The sequence below is a fragment of the Triplophysa dalaica genome, chromosome 17, assembly GCF_015846415.1.
Source record: "Triplophysa dalaica isolate WHDGS20190420 chromosome 17, ASM1584641v1, whole genome shotgun sequence".
Lineage (NCBI taxonomy): Eukaryota > Metazoa > Chordata > Actinopteri > Cypriniformes > Nemacheilidae > Triplophysa > Triplophysa dalaica.
The window spans coordinates 8,749,761-8,772,637 of NC_079558.1; the positions used below are offsets into that span (position 1 = coordinate 8,749,761).

At 37.0% G+C, this 22,877-nt stretch overlaps 1 protein-coding gene across 2 annotated transcripts in view; it reads right to left on the reverse strand.

Moving 5' to 3' along the window:
* Window positions 1–22,877, reverse strand: part of ca10a (carbonic anhydrase Xa) — a 145,965-nt gene that overhangs the window by 17,868 nt on the left and 105,220 nt on the right. The gene's annotated exons all lie outside the window — the stretch shown is intronic.

Genomic DNA, 22,877 nt, shown 5'->3' on the forward strand with positions numbered 1-22,877 from the left:
GACCTCTGTACCACAAAAGCTCAGTATTTATTCAGCTATAAGTTAATAACATTTGAGCATTCTTCCATTATTGATAGACAGTAGACGATGACCTTCTTTATGCCCCTGTATGTGTATAAACTTCAATATTGTGTGTTCTCTCAGACAGTCTTCCACAAATTATTTCCAGCATAAGACTACACACTATCAGGACCGGCTCCAGATATAAGAGTAAAGGTGGGCGGTGGGGGGTTGACTATGTGTTTATTTTTTTGCCCCAAACTATTTGCTATGAACAAACTACTTACGAAAGAACTGTTTAGCTTTTTGAATTATTCGTATGTCTAATATTGTATAACATTTTTATTTTTACATTCTTATGCATTTATTACACTTTTTTTCATTTTTATTATTTAAATTTTGATCCCACAACAGATCAATTTAGTAACTTTAGATTTGATAAAAACATAAAAAATAGCTATTCATATACAATTTAATCTCACAGCATTAACTTTCTGCTCATTTTAAAGAATTCTATCACAAACTCATCCATGTCTAGTCCATGTGTTATTGTTTTTTCATGACCTAGAAGGACAAGGTTTATTTTCCTCTAATGAAGGATTGTCGGCAGGATGGTGTCAAAATTCTTGCCAGAGTAGAGAATGAGCACCAAGGACAATTGCAGATACGTACAATTTATGAAGACTTGCATAGCATCTTTGTATTCCTGCAAGAGTTTGCAAACAGCAGAGGATTCATCATCAGTTGAAAGCTTTTTAGACAGCATTGGTCTGGAAACAAGAATTTCATTATGGAGTTCATATAGACTAATAAAGTATTGTAATAAAGTTTACAAATAGTTCTCAAAAAGTTCATTTTAACCGTCGTAATAATGCATCGTAATTTAGCACTCCGTTAACCTCAAAGATAGTGAAGTGAATGAAGACTGTCTCGCCAAAAAAAGAGGGAAACGGAAAAGAAAAATATCTGGAGCTGACATGAATATCGCATTCTTTTGTGATTGGCTGTTATGTGGTGTGGACGCAGAGTCCAATAAAGTCCAATCACTGTAATGGATCAGTTTATTCACAGTGATGGCGGATGCTCTTTCTCAACGGCTCTGGTTGGAGGCCGGGTGGCAAAGCTTCTTATAGGGTGGGCAGAGCCAACCCTGGCCCCCCGTGGAGCCGGGCCGCACACATTGCATATGGGCAATTCCAAGCAAATGACAACCCTGAGTTGAATAAAATTAAGTTTTTACCAAAGGTATTCCCCATACTAATTGGTCAGATGTCAATATTTGGTGGTTTAAATACCCATTTGAAGTCTCTCTTAAAGTTTTTAAGGAAGAGTCAGGTAATTGTCACATCCATAACTGTCCATATTCCTCATACATGGGCACATAAAATTTAAATATAGTATTTTATGTTCTATAATAAGTCATCCCTTCTCCATTTGTTCGGTATTACTTCTTCTGGTTTGCACATTTTAATTCACAGCAATCCTACAAAGTACAAGAATGAAAAGTGTGCGTCCATTTTGTCAAATCCGTAACCTATGAATTTTTAATTTAAAATAGAAATCTCATGCATAGACTGATAATTTTCTTATGTCTGAACTCTATAATCAGGGGTATATAAATATAAACAGATGATTCAAAATATAAAATGTAAATGTCACATCCATAACGCTGGAGAAATATATATTTTTTGTTTTAATATGTATACCACTGTTTTCAGATTGAAGCAAAAACCTGGCTGACATTTCATGTCAATAGAAACATTAACATTTAGGTGTTTAGCGCTCTACAACATTGAATTGTGTATATAGTCATAGCTTCCAAGTTCATTACTTCGAGAACATCCATTGAGAGTCTCATAGCTGTGGTCTGTGTATTGCGTCTTCCTGCATTTTCCCGAATGCATTGAGCTGTTTCACTTCCTCGATTCAATTCACAATTCATAATTCGTATTTTTGTGATTCAAAAATCATTTTTGATAATGCTCTGTTGCCCTTTAATTTTCGAATAACACGTCACATGGTTTTCAACGACAGTCGCAAAACACCTCCCAGCCCGACACTTTGGATTCAACTGTAGTCGATCTGCAGCTCTGCCTACATTATTATACAGACAGCTGACAGTAGCAGAAACAGAGGAATCATATAAATAACAAAACACACACGAGAAAGAATAAAAAATAACTACTGAACACAGCCTACAGGCGCTCCAGCTGGGCCGCTCTGTGGTATCGACTACGAGCAATAACTTTGAATCTTCTATCCCAAGCCTGTTACGTAAAGATAACATAAACACGGGTTTAATTTATGGAAATATTGTTTCTGCGAGTATCAAGCTAAGAGCTGAATGTAAGATGTATGTTATTCTCTCTGGTTAGGTAATCATGATTGCAGGGTTTGAAAGCAATATCATGAATGTTATTTTTATGCTCTAGTGAGACCGCAATGAAATAAAGAAATTAGAGATGCGCATGCTTTGTCAAGAGGATTTGCATTATGAGCTTCTGTAAGGCTTTGAAAGTCTCATATCTAGATGAAAAGGATGTAAACCGATTCACCCCACAGTCTCCAATGAGTAACACAGGTCGGACAGTGAAGGAGTTATGTGAGCCTCACAGAACATAATACTCCACACTCATAAGAAAACTAGGTTTTCAGAAACACTCTATAAAGTTTAGAGGAATAATGATACTTAAACAAACATGAAAATCTAATTTGAAATTAAACAAATAACTGTAAATCTGCTACCGGGATTTGACAGTAAAAATGTAACCAATGTTGGGGAAGATAATTTGGTAAATCTACTCATAACTTGTAGTAGTTAAATGGCAGGAAAGTACCTTTAAAGTACACCGCAGTTAGCACGGAAACTATCTAAGTAAAAGAACAAATGTAGATAAACAACGGTTCGGTATAATGAACCTGTCAATGGAACAGAATCACTGCAATGAATCAAACCTTTATATGAGTGTTGCACAGCTCACTGTGCTGAAGCCTGTGTGACAAAGGCAACAAAACAGCTCAGCAGCACAGCTACGTGCTACTATTTTTTATTTACAGTCATGCTGAAGTTGGTCACTTTATTTTTCTTTTGACTAAACAATCTAAACACAAAAAAAATCCACAGCCGCAATCATCTAACCAAGTCCAAATCATGCCAACTGTCATGATAAAATCTGCATGCCTTTTAGTATCTTTTATTACTTTTTGAGTCTATTAGTTTGTCAGCATCTAGCCCAACTGTCTAGCAACCACAGGTTGTACTCCTACTAATCTCAGACTATGCAGTCATTTATATTGTCTACATGGTATTGTTCATCTGTCATTTTTATAAATCCCCTTTTTTAACCATACTTATTAGATGCACTGATATTAGTGTACTAGAAGGGGAGTAACCTTTAGCAATGGACTTGTGTAGTTATAACACTTATGTCTTCCAATGTACTTAGAAAAACTAAATATTCGGCAGCTAGAATGGCAGAATATCATAAAATAACATGTTTAGAGTAAAATTACTTTCCTGTGGCTCAGTGGTTAATACACGGCACTAGCAAAGCCAAGGTCATGGGTTCGATCCCAGGCATAGTCAGAAACAAAAATATAAATAATACAATACAAATTAAATTGCTTAGGATAAAAGCTTTTGCAAAATACATAAATGTAAAATTGCGTGTTTTTATTTCTTGATTTTACATTTTCACAGCATTTCAATTTACATTTATGATTTGGCAGACGAAGCGACTTACATTTCATTATAATGGTGTTGCCTTAGAGTTTCAAAGTAAATGAAAAAGTCTTGAAGTAATCTTTGATGCTTCGTTGTCATTTGAGCCATTTGTTCACGATAGGGTTAAGACATCCTTTTTTCATCTCATAAACATAGAACGCTTACCTCCTATGCTGTCCTTCTGAACTGCTGTGAGGTCGATCAATTCTTTTGTATTCTCACATGTTGACTACTGTGATGGTCTTCTTGCTGGAGTATCAAAAACCTCCCTTAACAAACTTCAACACGTGCAAAATTCGGCTGCTAGGATTCTGTCTGGGGCCAGATCTAGTGATCATATTACTCCTTTCTTAGAGTCCTTGCATCGGCTTTCTATCAGGTACTGTATTGATTTTAAAATCCTTATGTTAACATTTAACATTGTGTTAACATTTAACATTGTGCATGACCTGGCTCCTCAGTATCTGATCTTTTATCACCTTACACACCATGTCACAATCTGCGTTCTTCTCAAAGTGGTCTCTTAGTTTTTCCCGAGACACGGCTTCACTCCATGGGTGATAGAGCTTTCTCTTCTTATGCTCCTAAGCTCTGGAATTTTCTCCCGGCAGACATAAGGGAAGCAAATTCACTAGCAACTTTTAAATCTTTTCTTTAAACATTATATTTTTTACGATAGCTTGATTATTTAAGTTATTTTATATAGTTTATTGTATCATTTTTTATTTACAAGGTGTTCTTATTTGTGTTTTACCTGATGTGATGTTTATTGTAAAGCGATTTGAGAAAGAAACTTACAACCGCTATGTCATTTTTTAAATTATTATTATTATTATTATACTATACATTTTTTTCTCGTATGTGCAATCCCTGGGATCAAACCCATGACCTTGGCGTTGCTAGTGCCATGCTCTTACCACTGAACTAACCACTGAACTACGGGACAGCTCATAGATTCAAAAAATATTTTCTCTTTGACGTCACACAGTCACTAGTTAAGAGCCTGCAACTGCCAATCAGCCAATCACAAAAGAGTGATGAGTCACAAGACATGTAAATTGTCTGGCTCAAAAGCATCTCTGCACAGAATTATGTGCCAGTATGCAAAATCTGTAGCTTTGTGTTTTTTCAAAGAGGTCTATGAGCTGAGGCAGCTGCCTTTGAAATGCTAATAGATAGCTGTCTACTGGTACAGTATGAAAGACCTGCTTGTTTTACACCAACACAAGGTCATTACCTGTACTGGATTGTGCTCTTTACAGATCTTCTGCATGGTTTCAACTGCAAAAAAAAGATTATAATACCGTTCTTTCGCCAGAAATGAATTAGGCTAAAGTCATGTGTCTAAAATAATACGATTTGTGGTTCTTTTATTAAGGGGAGAGGCGTACAAGTCTAACAGACCTCAAAGCTTTGGATTTGCCAGAGTAATAGTATCAAATATGTGGAAGACATGTCTAAACTGTCACCTGCAAAGGAGCCTGTTAGTCAAAGCAGCGGCATAATTTTGTTTGGTAACACCACACTGGAGCCTTTTAAACCAAGTTTAAAATGTCAAGATGAAAGATAACCAAAGGAAAAAGCAGAAAAGCAGGAAATAGCAAGACCTTGTCTGGTATGCAAGTGTCATGAATATGAGGAACTGTTTACTATCGGATCATTTTAATTATGGTAATATTTTTAATGGGCTTCACTTCAAACATGGTTTTAAATTAATCATTGTTAATGATTTGCAGACAAGACAAACAAATGAGCTTTCATGTAGCTCAGTGGTAATAGCATAGCGCAAAAACACCATGCTCATGGGTTCAATCCCAGGGGATTGCATTTACCTTCAAACAAATGTATAGGATAATGCAAAGTAAATCGCTTTGGATAAAAGAGTCATCCAAATGTAAATGTATATTTATCATAACTTGTATACGTGAACAGCAATTTTGCGGCTTATGCTGTAAGACAGTAAAGATGTATTTGGTCTCAGTTATTCCGAGAAAACTAGACGCAAAAACCTGACATCACAGTTTGGCAATTCCAAGAAAAACGCTGTAGTCTATTTTTACAATTAGTTAACCATGACAGTCATAATTGTACTGTAAATTATTTATTTTGAACAGCTTCAATGTATGATGAATGTGTAATACACAGTCACATACATATAGACAAACAAGCTTTTTGCTTTTCAGTCCTCAATTTATGTCCCTCTACGAGATACAGTATATGCCTTTAAATCTAAGTGAACTAAAAGGAGTTTACAGTATTCGCTCATGTTTCGTTACACATAAATGCAATTCTGATTTAATTGGACCATGTGTTGAATTTAGAATCGTTCCAGTTTCTCAAAATTGTCATTAATGCCAATGCTGGAAGTTTTAATTGCTTATACACAACTAAGCGGTAGCTCACACAGTGATCTCTCAGCATGTCTCAACATGCAGCACCATGACACTGAAATAATCCAGTTTACACAATTAAATGCTTCTTAAAAGGATTCACCATTTCTCACATTGTCAATACTATTTCAAATCAGGTGTATCTCATTCGCTCGTTTGATCTTTCTCTATGTTTAACTATTCCAGGATGATTTTGTTTGCAGGTTCTAGTCCCATTAGAATCCTTTCACATGTATTTTTCAACAGTACATGTGTATTTATATGATTATTATTATTGATGGGAACCATAAGAAAGGAGATTATCAGCAGCACCTCACCAAAAGGCATCTTTCACCCAGGATAATGGATGTGATGAAAGTGGGACACACAACTCATGAGATGTCTCTCTGATAATGGTAAGGAAATGTAAGTATGGTATGTATTTCTATAATCATTTATCTATCTATCTAATCACCTACCCGACGAACCCAGTCCTCCTTTCCTCTATTCATATTCTTGACTGCTTTCCCCTGTCATGCGTGAGGTGTGGGAAATGTCCAATTGGGCAGTTCAACTGTTCTGAAATAGTGGGATTACAACACCCAGTCCTATTAAGCGAATCTGAAATTAAGGCTTTAGGATTGTCTTCTAGTTTGTTATTTTACATTTATTACATTGGGCAAAGGCATACGCACAAAATTCCCCACTACCTTTGCATTAATGATGCTTTTGTTGCAGAGCCGGTTCAAAGAGTTTAATAATGAGACCCTTCAGAGGAGAAACAGAAGCATATAAGGGTTGTGAGGGTCTAGTGGCTGTTCTGAAGCTGCTGACTCAATAAATGACTCGAAGCCAGGTGTCCCAGATTCAAGGTTCAGTTTTCCGGACTATCATCATGCCGCTATGAGTCGCCATGGAAATACACAGGAATAGAAAAGTCTACATGCATGCAAACACAAGGACATTACATCCATTACATACAGACGAGGACGATGTGGTGGAGGAGGCAGATGAGATAATGTGGGAGGACTATGATAATGTCTTCTGGAATGATGATGTGCATGACAGGCGGTATATTGTGCAAGGGTACATGTACACTCGATTCCTTCACCCTAGGGTTTTATCCGATACTGTAGGATACATAATAACCCACCAGCATATCTCCGCCAGACATCCATGGAAGACTTCAGCACGGGTGATATCCAAACTGGACCTTTTTAGCACCAATGAGCGCAGACCGGGATAATCAGGAGGACGTCGGGGTTTTATGCGATGTAGGAAAGCAAACCAGCATCTCTAAGACAGACATTCACCTGAATAACGCAAGAAGATTTATATTCAACTCCAGCGAACAGTCCATAAGCTCACTAGAGCCACGGAACTGTGTCAGACAACAAAAGGTTTGATTTTAAATCAGGCTTTATCAAATTCTCTTCATCCTTTTGCCGTGCAGACGTTGGGGCCTTTAATATCAGGCGTGTAAAATTCAGGACGCAATCTCCTCAGACAAATATTTTCAGCAGAATAGGGGCATTTTCTACTCCCGCACGACAATGACCCCGTGGGCATAGCAAAGTCTATAAAGTTGTGATTTATTGAGTCTGGTGTAGAAGAACTTGAGCGGCCTGCACAAAATTTAGATGTAATCTTGGTGAACATCTTTGGGAAGAATTAGAGAACTGACCACGAGCAGGACACCATCACTCAACATCAGTGGCGGACCTCACTAAAGCTCTCGAGTCTGAAACTGAAGTTTTAGAAAATGTCTCCAAGGATTTTCTCAGAGTTCACTCTATTTTAATGCCCACAGGAACTCAATGTTTATTAAGCATGTATTGTTTGTACGTGGGTGTATAGTAGTGTGTATTCTTCTGATTATGTGGGCTCTGTATAGTGCATTTATTATGTAGTGTAACAAGCTTTGTTTGTGGCAGACGGGAGTAATTAGGCACATCACAAGGAACAGCCCTGAGGAAGAAATCTGAAGCTCTTAGATGTCGAGTTTATCTTGATTATGCTGACAAACTAGATTAAGACTTCCGTATTAAGTTCAAATGGAGAAATAAAAGCCTTTAAAGTTGGTTTTGGAACCGTAAACATTTCAGCGGAAAAAATCAAGTGTATCGAGTGAATATCTTAAAACCATGCTGGAAAATCACTGTAAGCTTATATAATGTGTCATGAGAGGTGGGTGGAGGCGTCGTGTAAACCGTCTCAGGGTCTGGTAATGACATTTAAACATGTGCTTGTTTTTGGTGATACAGAACACCATACACTCCAAGATAGAGAGAATCTGTTTCTTCAAAGACTATATTCTTGAAGCAGAGCAGACTGAAGATGAAAGGGAATATGTGGCGATGATTCAATAAAACAGCAGACCACGGGAGTGCTTCTACCATGGTAAAGGAAAGTGTAAATAGTTACAGATATTGGTATTATTAATAACGTGTCAATTTCAGCATTTACTTATACAATTTTAAAATAGAAGATTGTGAGATTAACAATATTTATTGCACTGTGAACTAACACAAACAACTGCATTGGGGCAATTCCATGTAAATGTCAACCTTAAGACGAAAAAAGTTTTTACCAAGAATTTCACCTCCATAACGGTCCATATTCCTCATAAATGGGGAGATTAAAATTAAAATAACATAACAATTTGACATTCTTTGAAGAGCCAGAGAACTAGCATTAATATAGATTAATAAATGCAGAAAATATGTTGCTCATTGTAAGCTAATGTTTTTACAAATTTCTACAAATACAGATGTATTGTAAATTGTTAACATAATATAAATTATAAGTGTACACTTATAACTGTCATGTTTATTTGTTTTGTTTATCATACAGTAAATATTTGTTTTGTTAAAATTGTAGCTTGCTGTTTTGCATTCAAACTAAACTTTTAAACTAAAGATTTCCGTAACGTTTGTACCAAAATAAAGAGTGTAAGAGACATCATATCTGTTCTGACAATGGGACTGACCTAAAACATCCCACACCTCCCGGACAGCGCACTGATAAAGCAACAAAATCTGTGGTCACAGGTGTGTGTTTATCGGCATCCTAACAAGGTCAATCCATAACAGGCAACAACTGTTTTGTCAAAATCATCAATGCGAAGCTAAACGCGAATGCACAATCCAAATTAGTCAAATGAAATACAACTTCAAGAGTTGTGGGAGCATTTATGCACAAGATTAAGAAGCCACCTCTGAAGTCCATCTGTTCCCGCTGGGTGCCTGCCGTGCATACGCCAACACAAGCAACCGGACGCCACCCTGCCGCAGTTGACAAATTAACACTTAAACACACCCTTGGCTCGCTCGCAGTCGGAGAGGGCCGGAGGGGGTGGAGAATTCAATTAAAGAGCAGAGGAGCACGTCGCGAGACTCTGGCAACCCGACGTGAGAATCTTGGCCCTGCCGCTGTCTGCGGAGCAGATTCATTGCTATGCAGGAGCAGGGGTGTGCTGTAAAACCGATGTCTTACCACATATCATGGTGAGCCGGGGAAGGCAGGAACACATTTTCACCGGGACGTTTACAGTTATAAGTTATTGTATGCGGCTGCGAGGGGAGAGCTGGGTGAGATGAGGATGTCGCCCGGAGCTTCCGCTGTTCCTGTAAACCAGCGTTCAGACTCCCCTTGTGAATTTGCTGTCATCCAATGAATAAACAACAAACAGGTAACACTTCAGGGGGCGCATTGAGTAAATAACCAATGCTAAGTGGCTTAGCCAAGCGAGATTTCATGTAGAGATACAGCAGATGCCATTACACAAGCTTATTCATGGGCATACAAAACAGTAGCTCTTCAAAAAGATCTTAGGATGTTAAACGGCCAGGTGTGCCCTGATTTAAAGTATGCTTACATAGCTTTGTTTCTGTAAAACGTCTTTGTGAAAAATCTGAGCGCGTTCTGAAACGCAAAATAATAACAGATGCCTGCAACAGATTCAGAAAGTCTTTATAAGCAAGTCAGAAAATCAGTGTTTATATTCTGCATAAAAAATGCTCAGCATCGTATCCCGCTATGAAATTAGTAACACGGTGGAGACGGTTTCTGCTGTGCCTGTAGACTTTGTCTGCATTTTTTAACATTTGATTTATTTATTTGCCTTGCTGTTCAGATGAGTTCATTCTTCAAGGAACTGCCATTCTTGGCCCGAGGGTTTTTGTGAGGCGGCACTATGTATTGTGGGCTGTTTTGAGTGGGAGAAAGTGGCGGTTCTAGAGGGAATTCAACAGAGGTACACAACATTCCTTTTTGACTCACTACCGTTTTCAATATTTTTCAAGCAACTCGGAGGGCTGAATCATCAGCAAGATTTCAGTTCATTAAAAAAAAATTTGATTAAATGATTGATGGTTAGTAATTACAGTTTATGTAAGTATTAATTTTCAATTATGCATGAGTAACTAAAGACAGCTGAGCTGAAAGAATATGCTTCATCGATTAAAGTCTTTAGCACATCTTTTTCATGCCAAACGTGTACTGTACATGCATTAAAAACTGTGCTTGTGTAATGTTTAATTAAAAAGAAAATCAATAAGAAACTGGTCCATAACAGCTTCCACTCTTCAAAGAAGGCTTTCCATTACATATCGAACATGACTATATGGATTTGCTTATACTGAGACACAAAAGCATTAGAATGAAACAGTGAGAGCATTAGAGAAGATAATGTCCGAACTGCTCCTCTTTTGGTTTTCTGGCATTAAAAAATGTAGGTTGGGTCCCTTGGTCTAATTTAAGGGTGTTACAATATACCAGTACGATTAATAACCGTGATATTAAAAACCATGATTATCGATATTGTAGTAATAACATGATAATACTATAAAATATTCAGAACCCGTTAAAAGTTTTGCCTTAAGAGCCACAGGGGTTACAAACTCTCTCATCCCTACACTCGTATTTTAATTCTGTCAGGACCACAGTCATCATATATTTAAACAATAGCAATATTTAAGGCTGGCCTTGCATGGACAGAGCTGGAGCGGAGCAATACATGTCCCGCCACCTGGGGAACCAGAACAGTTCATGACGCGTCACAGGATCAAATTAAAACAATCCACAGATACAGGCAGACATGGAGGATATGGATTTTAAATAGATTTTGGTGATATTGATAATATGACTTTAGCCACGGTCACACTTGACATTTCCCTTCATTGGCTTGAATTCATACGCATGCGACAGACCAGAAACGCAATTCCGTCCAACGGTATTTCACTGCATGGCAAAGTTCAAGTTTGGTGAACTCTGACCTGCGCATTCGCGTCACTTGAGTGCGTGAGACCATAGAAGATCAAAACATCAAAGCGTGACCTCTCGGTAAAGAAATATAAAAAATGGAAATATCGCACCCGCCCACTTTCCTACCACCATCCGAATGATCTTCGCATGCTCAAATCAAGTCTGACCGCGGCTTTATTTTGGTCAAGATATCCGTGAAGTGATATTATAACAGCGTAGTCAGAGAAAAATCTTAAGAAACAAATCACGGCCAGCTCATTGCGAAAAACAAAACCAAAAAACAGGTCCACTCGAGTTCACCGAACGTGAGTCATTATCTGATTCTTGGATGCTTAAGAGCTGCTTTTAACCAATGCACAAAGCTGCCGGCTAGATGAGGTGGAGATGCATGAGAAGACAGTGAACTCGGGGTCTAACTCTTTGTTGCAAGCGTGTGAGTCACAACCGTCCACATTATCTCCCAGATATAAAGCCTGTTTTAATGGCTAGGATGTGCGGCACTTGTACATTTGTGAATAATATAAGCCACAACCTGGAATGAATAAATGCAAAGGGAGGACGAGGGAAGATTTAATGTCCTAAAAGAGCCAAAACGGTCAATATCCTTTAAACCAAAATGCATATCTGCTGGTTTCATTATTGAAATTAATCACTAAATGTCTAATTGATGGGGTCTAATGGTAGCATTACCTGAGATCAATGGATGATCAATAAAGGGGAATTATGGGTGTAATCATGTTGGTGTGGTGCCCAGGGGTAGTCTGGTTCAATAGATGTTCTCGCGGACATATGATTTGGAATTTGGGCCCGGACTGATAAATGTTACACAGCTCATTCTGACAATGAATCTCCTATTGATCGATATTTTTGCAATGTGCTCCGTCATGGTTGAAAGCAACTGCAGTTATACTAGAAAGAGGAGAAAAACATATTCTTTGTTAGAGCTTATCTTCAATAATAGGTTAAAGTTTAAGAACTACATTTTATTTAGTAGATTTGCATTTCCAGAATAAAAAAAAAACGGTGATTTCAAGGCATCGCAACTATCACAATTCAGTATGCAAATATTTGAACTCCGAATTGTGAATATTTAGCCAAACATTTTCATAGCTATAACACATTTTACGGCTATAGACCACTTCAGAAAACGTAAGCAATGTTGCTCCAACGCTGGTCTAGAATTTTTTTTTTTTAACACCACACAAACATTTAAACAAAATAGAACCAACAGAACATTCATAACCAAATCAAAATGTTATATCTTTCAGAATTTATTAGTTAAGTAAGAGTTTTATGAATAATTTTAATGAATAAAAATGAAACCGAAAGTGATTCTGGACCAGTGTTTACGTCTTACAAAGAGTTTGGTTCCAAAATGAGATCATGTTTAAAATCATGTGTAAATTTTTGTAAATCAAACTGGAGTTGGTGTGTTTTGATTTAAGCCATTACAACAAAATACAGCTTAAACAAAACATAATAAAACATGAAAACATACTAAAAAACATGTTTTTTTAATAAAAACTGAGTTATCTAATTTTGGAAGCAAACTCTTCAAATGTGGGAGATTTTACAAGTACATAGCTCAATTTTCTTCTTAAATAAAATTAAAAGTCTGAACAAGCTGAATTAAATGCAGAACAAATCCCTAAATAGAACATTTGTGTAATATTATTACAGGGCTACACTACACGCATTGTAATAAAAAAGTATAGGAAGATGAATATCTTTACAATATTCTTTTCTCAAGTTCTAGAATGTTCTAAATCATTTTCACACTAACCTCTGAATTCACTTTGAACTCACTTTGAACTAAAATATCACTGCAAGAATCAATCCACCCACAACCACCATCTGCAACGATCCACCGATATATATCCATTGACCACAACATCACTAAACAAGTAAAGACTCGCTCAGTCACATTTATCAATTGGGAAAGAAACCGATAATCTGCACACAGGAGAAAGATGTTGACTCCAGAAACCTGCTTGTATTCCTCTCGATTGTTACCCAAGAATTTTTTTTTGGTGAAAGTGCGTCATTGAATGTCATGCCAGGGGCCCTCTGGGAAATCTTCCCCTCGACTCTTTCTGACATGTTGCTCCTTGGCAATGTTTCATCCCCCCTTTAACTCTCTCATACACAGCACAAAAGCAAGAGCGCTGGCTATCAGGTAGGTATATCAGTTTATGGGCGTCCATTCTTTTCTAGAGCAGGTTAAAGATGAACTATGTGCTTCTCTCTGTATCATGCTCCTGGGAGATAGTGACCTGCTGTTTTAGATGGATAAGCTACGCTTTATTCAATCTGAAATGCCAAGGGTAGAGCGAACCTTTGAACAACTGACTGAACTCGCTCGCCGGCATAGCGATGGGAGTTGGCCTCTGTGGGAGAGCGGGATATTTGAAAGAGGCCGGGAATGTCAAGAAACAGCCTCTTCATTCAAACAAACTGGAAGAAAGAAGTCAGGGTTCGAAGAAAAAAGCGTTAACAGATCTCACTTAATGATTGGCCTTACATTATGAATGATTCCTCTGTGTTCACATAAGGCACATTTCATGAATACACTTTGATGTCCTGTTATTTGTTTTTAAAGCATTTTTTGTGTTGTTGAAAGAACTAGTAGATGTGTTAGATATAGATCTATGTTATATAATGAAATCATAATAGATGACTGCATGATCAGCAGATTTGTATCACCCCCTCCGAAAACGTTAAAATAGAGTTTATTTAAAAGAACGTCACCTTGAGGTTCTATCTGCATTCGTAGTACTTTTTGGATATCGAGCTTCAAAAGGTTTTGCCTTCTACACTCTTCAAAATAAAGGTGCTTAAAAGGTTCCTCAAAGCGATGCCATAGAAGAACCACTTTTCCAAAGGTTCTTAAAGAACCATACCTTTCTTACTTTTTAAAATCTCAAGAACCTTTTTGGTTTTTTTTGAAGAACAGAAAGTAGTTCTGGTAACACTTTCCTTGAAGCATCTATGTATATTGCATTATAAAAGTAAATTTAAAGCATTGTAATGCACCTTTTAATGCATTGTAATGTCTTATAAATAATTATTATAACAGTTAATACATTATACCACTTAGCAATTCATTGTTACACTACACATTTTAAATTGATTATAATTCCAAGGTGATGAAAAGGCAAAAGAACCCCCACATATTTCAGTAAAAGATATAAAAATTGCCATCCTCATATAAAATGAATAGAAAACAAAGTTTGAGCTCCTAGGGTTGATTCAAATCTCAGAGTTAAGCACCTTGCACCGCTGACCATTTGTTTTTCAAGCCCTCTTTTGCACGCTACTCAAAGAAAGGACGATGAATGTGATCAGCCTAAAACATACGTGTCTCCATACGTCTCTGCAAATGTTTCAAGAGCCTAAAAACACAGTCCTGTACGTCTGAGTAGCTCTGATGCCACGTTGGCAGCTTGAAAAGCTGGCGATGGGCCATATTAAATGTACAGGCAGCTTTTGGCTCCTACTCGTAGAGATTTCCTGAGCCCAAGCCAGCTGTTCTTGTCTGCTCCTCGTCTTTTCCAGATGCAGACAGCCATACTGGCTTTCACATGGCTTTCACCAGGGACTCATTGCTGTCAGACACTGTGTATAGAGGGCCTTTGTGCCTGACACTGTTTAAACCCCCATTATAGAAACCAAATGCTCCCGAGATCTGCTCCCACTGTGACAGGAGGGATATTTGTCTCCAATATGGCGGGTTAAATAGTGATCGCCTGAGTTATAGGGCTACTCGGAAAACCCCACAACTTGCCTGATGATTTTGAGCATTTTAACATTCATAACAACAAATTATAAGACACTTGAAGGCATAAGAGAACTTTGGAAATTGCTAAACAAGTTCCATAAAAAAAATCCTAGCCATGTTTTTTGGAGTTCACGAGTTGATTTGGAACTTTAAATTTATTCAGCTTTATGCAGGTTGAAACTTGTATATGACTATTTCTTCCGTAGAACACAAAAGAAGACATTTTGAGAAATGTCATTTTGTGTTCCCACAATAGTTCTCATTGTTGTTTTATTTACCAACGTTCTTCAAAGATGGTTTGATAGACAGAGATAAACAAGCCCGTTTGAATTCACATCATTAGTTTCACCGTGAGGTACACAGATGATGTTACATAAGAAACATGCATCACATTAATAAACAAACTAAAAAACACTACTACCCAATCACTTTACTACATAACATCTTGCACTGCTTGACGCAACTTAGGCTTAAAATGTTTAATAAGACAGCCATAAACGGGACCATTTTCATTTTGAATGTTAAACAATTTTTGGTCTCTTTTGTAATGCTAGATGTTGTAAGAATAGCAAGAGTTAGAAATATAGGGGAAATGTAAGCATATTTCTATCCATGAATCTTAAAGTGATCATTTACTGATCCTCCATCATTTCAAACCTCTACGGATCATGATTTGCTGAAGAAAGAAAGACTTTCACGGTTTAAAATGACGAAAGGGGGAGAAAAGGATGACCATTTTTGTTTTTGTTTGAACTATGCCTTTAACATGTAAAATTACAGTAAGCATTTTTATACTTGATGAACTATATGCCAGGAAAGCATTCACATCACAAAAAAGGCAAAGCGTTTTAGTATCATCGTCAGGCTATTTTCTTGGCAATTGTGAATTTGAAGCAGTATTACTGTAAAACATCAAGATGACAATAGTAATTTTGGTCAGTAGATGAGCATTTATGATGGCAGACTGCTCGCCCCCTGAAGTGCAACCAGACATAACTACTGGAACAGAAGAATTAGCAGTTTTTGTGTTCAGTAGCAGCAGATGAGACTAGAAGACATCATCAGAGACTTCACAGTCGGAGCTGTCGTAAAAACTGAAACAGGAGTCACTGCCAACAATTAGCCCGACTCCGACTGAATTCGATTTTATAGCTTGATAACTTGCACCCACATTGTATTCCAAGCTGTGAGTATTTTTAGCCGGAACTGCAATTTCAGACAAGCCTGAAATTCTTGGCAGGTAGGAGCTCAGACATGCATTGTTTGAGCATACAAGTTTTCCAAAAGTGTGCATTGCTGTACGACAGATTTAGAGTACTTTCATTAGACAAACAATACAATTCAGATGTCAAAATACAGAAAATGTTAGATTCATTTCTTTGGTTCTTTGGTTTTACAGAAGATTCGGCAAGCAGAAGGGAGTTGCTGTTTTCCTGTAAACTCAAGAAGCATGTACAAATTGTACTCTTATTATAGCTTAAGCAGTACAAATTAGTTTTGATTCCACTGAACGGTGAATTATTGAGGATATTTCCATAAAACAAACTATGCTAATTCACTATGAAACCATGGCACCCAAATTCATTTGAGCAGCAATGTAAATCCTTCATTAATGTTATATAACGAAAAAAAATCCAATTCACAGTTTGTAGTAACTGTGTTAGTCAGGTTAGAGGTGCACACCCCAGTCCATGTGTAACACGATTTGCCAGTGGTTAGAAAACATGAGAGAGACTTTTACTTCTAAACAACTTGAAGTGAAAAATATTTTACCTGCATTATTTTCCCTTTCCTCTGCATTATTCTGCTCTTATCAAGTTAAGCATTACATAAGAGGCAGACGTGTTCTTATTATAGGGTTTCATAACAAAAACTTTTTGAAGTGGCATATTATTTTCAGATTCCACTGGCATCTCTGCTATCTGCAGTGCTGGATTCCATAAGATTTTTGCATTGCGGTAATGACTGAGCATTACCGGGGCTAAAGTTTAAGACCGGTGTTCAGTTCTCATATGTATTCTTGACCCTGTGTGCACTGTGATTGATTTTCGATGGAGTAGAAATGCCACAGGGACCTTCCTTTCCAGATGAACAGGAAAAGTGATAATCGTTGATTCTAAAAACGCATTACGTTCCAGCGCATCCTCGATTAATGTCAGGTTCATGTAGGAGTTTTAACACATAGGTGGATGTGGAGGAATAGAACAGGAAATGAAAACATCATCTATAATAAAATAAAAAAAATCTTAATTTGAAATGTAAGCCCTGGAGGTTTGTCAAATCGGCAATGAGTCTTATAAGAACATAATGAATGGAAAATTGGTAACGGAAACAGAGTGGAATTTAAAAAAAAATCCTGGAAGTATTTATATAATATGTGTCATATTTAGTCATTATTTACAAACACATGTAGGGCCTTTATAGGTACAGTTCACCTAAAACTGAAAATTCTGTTATAAATTGGGTCACCTGTGTCTGGTTTTCACTATACTGATAGGTCAGACGTCAATATTTGGTGGTTTAAATAAGTCACTGTTAACATTTTTAAAGCACTTTTGATGTTTTAACGCATTGTTTTTCAATAGTTTGGTAAGTGAACTGTCACCTCCACAACAGATTTGTCACTTCCATAACGGGCCATATTCCTCATAAATAAATAGGCACATGAAAATGAAAACTATTTTTGATCTATGAGGAGCCGTCCCTTATCCATATGTTTTGGATTTCTGCTTTCTGGTTTTTACATTTTAATTCACAAAAAACCAACAAGTATGTTGTCTCTCAGAAACGTATGAATTTTTCTCTTTTTTTAAATATAATACTAATATTATCCGATGCATCATTAGGGGTTTAGTCAAATATAAACAGATGGTTCAGTATATTGGTAATAAAAACATTCTCTGAGCATTTATTTATTTCAGGTTTTGAATGAAAATGTCACTTCCATGGAAGTCGCCCGTTTATCAAACACAAAACAAAAAATGCTGTTTGTGTGTAAAATGCAATTCACACACATTGCTATGATTCAGAATTCAATTCACTGGATTTCAATTGCAACATTAAATTTGATACATTATGATGTACGATCTTACAGTCTGACCCATGTATTCCTATGGCACTTTAAACCTGCTGTGACACTGTAGGCACAGTTCACTTTTCACTATTCACTTCATAACAACATGAGTGACTATTAATGACAGAAGTTCCATATTTTGGTGAACCGTTCCTCTATGATTTCCTCAATAGCTCTTTGTGTTTAAGGAAATAAACATCACAAGACGCTGCAGCACATTAACAGCACCAGCAAATTAATGAAAATGTGCCCTGAATGAAGGGTTGCATAACCAGTAATTGAGTTTGGTTCCATTCAACTAGAGAGGAAATAAGCCAGAAAGAAATGGCATTACAATTACATTGCGGTGTGAAGCAAAGTCACATTAAATCCCTGTTCTAATAAAACGCACAGAAAGATTTGTCACTTCTTTAAGGGCGTCGCAAGCAGGGCCCCAATGTTCTGACATTTCAGCAGCACGCTGGTCAATCTAGTTGCCAGCGCTGACATTGACTGGCGTCGGAAGTTAAATGTAAAGTGGGGTACGGTAACTCGGAGGACTGAGCTCTGAACAAATTAGCATATTCATGCGATGGGAATGAGCGGTCCGTGAGGTGGGCCATGATGATGGAGATGTGTGAACTGGCACAAAGCAGTTCTGCTGGCTTCTAATTAGCTATCTGGTGATTTTAGGTCCTCCATTGCTCTGCTTATCTATACACACTTTATTCTGTCATATAATAAAGCTTTGAAAAAATGTGAAATATGGACATTGGGGGATGCATCATTATGGGATGAGCAGATAGCTTCAATAAATAGAGCAAAATTAAATATTTAAGCTGGGCAACGTTGCACTCTTTTACACTTTTGTTTGTAAAGAGTCAATAATTATTATGCTACCTTTTTCTTAACAACAAAAGAATAGCTTTTTTAACATTCTACATTACAATTGTTACAATTACAACAAATTGACTCCGAAATGCAATGAATGGCTTAATTGCAGCAATGAAACCATCACATAACGTTTTTCGCAAATGGTACACAAATGAGTTAATTGTACATTTTCTTGTTGCATCTTCTCACCGCAAAGGAGCACAAGTAACAGAGTTCACTGGATGTTTCTGATTCCTCGTTCAGATTGGGTAACGATGCTGGCAGACTTCATTGTTGATTGAACTGAAGGGTACTCTGGACTGGGTGAGACATCAGAGCCAACAGAAGCTATTTCAAAACAGCCGAATCAGACAAGGAACTTAATGACACACTGTGACACTGGCAATGATGTGTGCCATGTCAAAAGAGAGTGGAGACACTTAATGCAGTTCTGTGTGAGCGCATTTGGAGGTGTTGGCAGGCAACTATAGAACTGAAATACACCAGTGGACCCACAGAGAATGGATTATAGTAGAAATGTTGCCCTGCCAACATATTCACTGGCCAGTTTGATTTGGTGGATTTGTAATAAAAGTATGTTACATTTAGTTCAATGTTAAGATTTCTAAAGTCTAGACAATTCTATCATCATTTAATCAACATCTTGTCATTTCGAACCTGTATGACTTACTTTCTTTTGCAGAATACAAAAGATATTTTGAAGAATGTTGGTTACCGAACAATGCCGGTACCCATGCCTCGCATTGGTTTTGTGTCTGTACAATAGAAGCGAATGGGTACCGTCATTGTTCAGTTACCAAATTCTTGGTAACACTTTACATTAAGGTTCTATTAGTTAACATAAGTAAATGTATTAGCTAACATTAGACAATGATGAACAATCTTTTTCAGCATTTATTAATCCATGTTAATGTTAGTACATGTCAATGCAGTTATTCATGTTAGTTCATGGTGCATTAACTAATGTTAACAGTGACAACCTTTTATTTTAATAATATATTAGAAAAGGCTGAAATCATCATGAACTACAATAAATAAATGCTGTATTAGTATTGTGAATTGTTAGGTCAATTTAGATAATGCATTAACATGTTAACAAATAGAACCTTACTGTAAAGTGTCGACAAAAACTATCCAAAAGTTCCCAAAAGTAATAAAGTTATGAAATTACCTAAAAAATTTGCAATGAAACAGGCCTTCAATAAGAATGACGTCATACTGTAAAGAGTCATATAGCTCTACGAGAATAAAGCGGTCGCATTATAAGATTACAGTCTAAATGTTTGGAAGAAACAGTCAAAGTAACATCAAAACACGCTTTAGTAAATGCTTACGAATATTTTGCCGCATCAAAACTGAAATATCATTTCTTTGTTGTTGATTCTTACCCTAAAGAATGATTCTACTAACTCTTCCACATGCACTAGGTGCAATAATGAAGCAGCTGGCTCCGTAATCTATTTATTGTGATAATCACGCTTTTCTCATAATTGTATCTTTCAAATATTCTAACTTTGACTTTATTCTCACAATAGGCCTATAAATACTGTACACCTGTGCATTATGTATGGAATATACAATAAGGCCATTTGGTCAAGAAACCTCTTTAATCTAACTGGCCCGGGTGATCCATACTGTAAAGCCATGTGTCCATCTTCAATGCCTCTTGTGAACACTGCAATTTTACACTGAACTGTAGTTTGTGGCATGTATTGTATTAGTCACACCCTTGGTCACATACAAAAAGCAGAAGCTTGAGCGATTCTGGGAAAAAAGTAAAGCGACCTACTTTTCAGATTGCTTGAAGTATGTAACCGATGCAGTTTATGGCTAGTGAAATTCAAGCACAGTCAATTTTAACACTCCAAAAACTTGAGAGTGTGAAAACATTTACATATTTTCTTTCCCCGTCATCAAAACCGCGCAGTGCCAAACTTTCTAAAGAAAACTATATGCGGGGGAGGCTGTTGTTGGGGTCATTAAAAAGTTAAAATGGAACAGATTTCCCAAAACATGCCTATAGTTGGTGGATCCAACTTACAGTCTTAACATATATGATATTTTCACAATGTTTTTTTCTTGCTTGTCTCATTATGTTATATCTATATTTAAAAATGCATGCATCGTCTCACAATTGAGTTATTTATGAAACATTGTGACATAAGTGTCTTCACATGAGTGTCATACCCAAAGCACTGCTATGTGAACACATAAACAGCTCTAAGGCGAGAAGTAAACAAGTAACAGAATCGACTGGGAATAAAGCCACGGTTCCTCGTGCAGTCTGTGGAACAATAAAAATCTCTCTATTTTAAATGGAGCAACAAAGGACCAAGGGTGAATAAGTAAGCCGTAGATATAGTAATTGCGTATGAATTGAAACTTCGAGCACCTGTCTGGATTCAGTTTCTCATTTGCATCTTTGCTTCCCTAAAAGTCCATTGATGAATGTGTGTGGAGAATAACTGAATCAGCAGTGATCATGCCAAGTGTCGACCGCTCCGAGGTAGCTCATGTATATCAGACGTCAACTTTCACTATTACATTTTTGCGATTTTGCTGAATGGCTGAACCTCATGACAGTAATGAGCGTATTTCTGACAATAATCTATCATTGTGATGAAATAGTACACGTAGTCTTCTAAATGCACTTTTAATTGCAGTTTTCCAGGGCTTTGGGCAGAAACCTTATGCCAACGCAGATTATTCAAATGGCCCGGAAGGGGGTGAATAGGCATGTGGCTGCAAGCTGTATGCTTTAACAACAAAACATATTGGAGCAAAGGGCACCTTCTGTTCTATATGTATCTTCTAGATCCTTTAAGGATGTAACATTGTCCCGATGCAAAATCAAACTACTGCGACATCTGAGAAATGGCTGTGTTAAAATACTGCATGATGGAGATTTTACTCTTCTAACCCCCACCCCTTTTGATTTAGATTTTAATTCTGCTTCTGATTCCCTGGAGGTTTCTTATTTTGCTGTGGTGGCAAAAGGATAAAAGAGTTCATACTGTAGCCTGAACTGAGAAAAGGAGAAAAATAGCCTGGAGTGGATCTTGGAGTGGGAATCTCAGGGGCAGCATTTGCTACGGAGTATGAAGGCGCATGATAAGGACATTGAGGGACTAATGAAAACCTGAGTTACTTTAATGCCACCGTGTGTATTTGCCACACATGGATCAGGAGGTCTTCCACTCATTTCAAAGTATAGATACAGGAACACAAGAGTAAAAATGGACACTACGAGAAAGACTTTTTCAATTTCAAAGTCACATTTCTTACAATCTATAACAATCCATTTAACAAAAACAAAGACTACAGAACAGGTTATACAAACCTAATACTGCTAGGACACAATCAAACTCTGCTTTTAGGGGCCTCACAAAGGCATTAATGAGACGAGAAAAAAAAGAACAACCATGACCTTGTACTATTCAACAAGGATATTCACAGAAACCAAACCAATTTTAAACTTTCGATTTAATCTACATCATTTACAGCCAGTATAATGGTGAACAATTTTTTTTTTGTAGTATTTCCTGAAAATTCAAATCGTGATTTATGTGCGTTTGTTGACTAGAGAAAATAGATCATTTCAGTATTTGGGACAAAATATCTCTTCCACAGGGTAAAAGGTTTGATATAAATAAACACAAAACCAAATTTAGAAAGTCCAAACATGTATGGCACGTTTAAACACTTTGAACGAGTTGTATAAAATGTATTACAATTCTATCTATTCTGCCTCAAAGTTGACCAAATTTGCATAAATGTCTGTGGAAAAATGCTAAT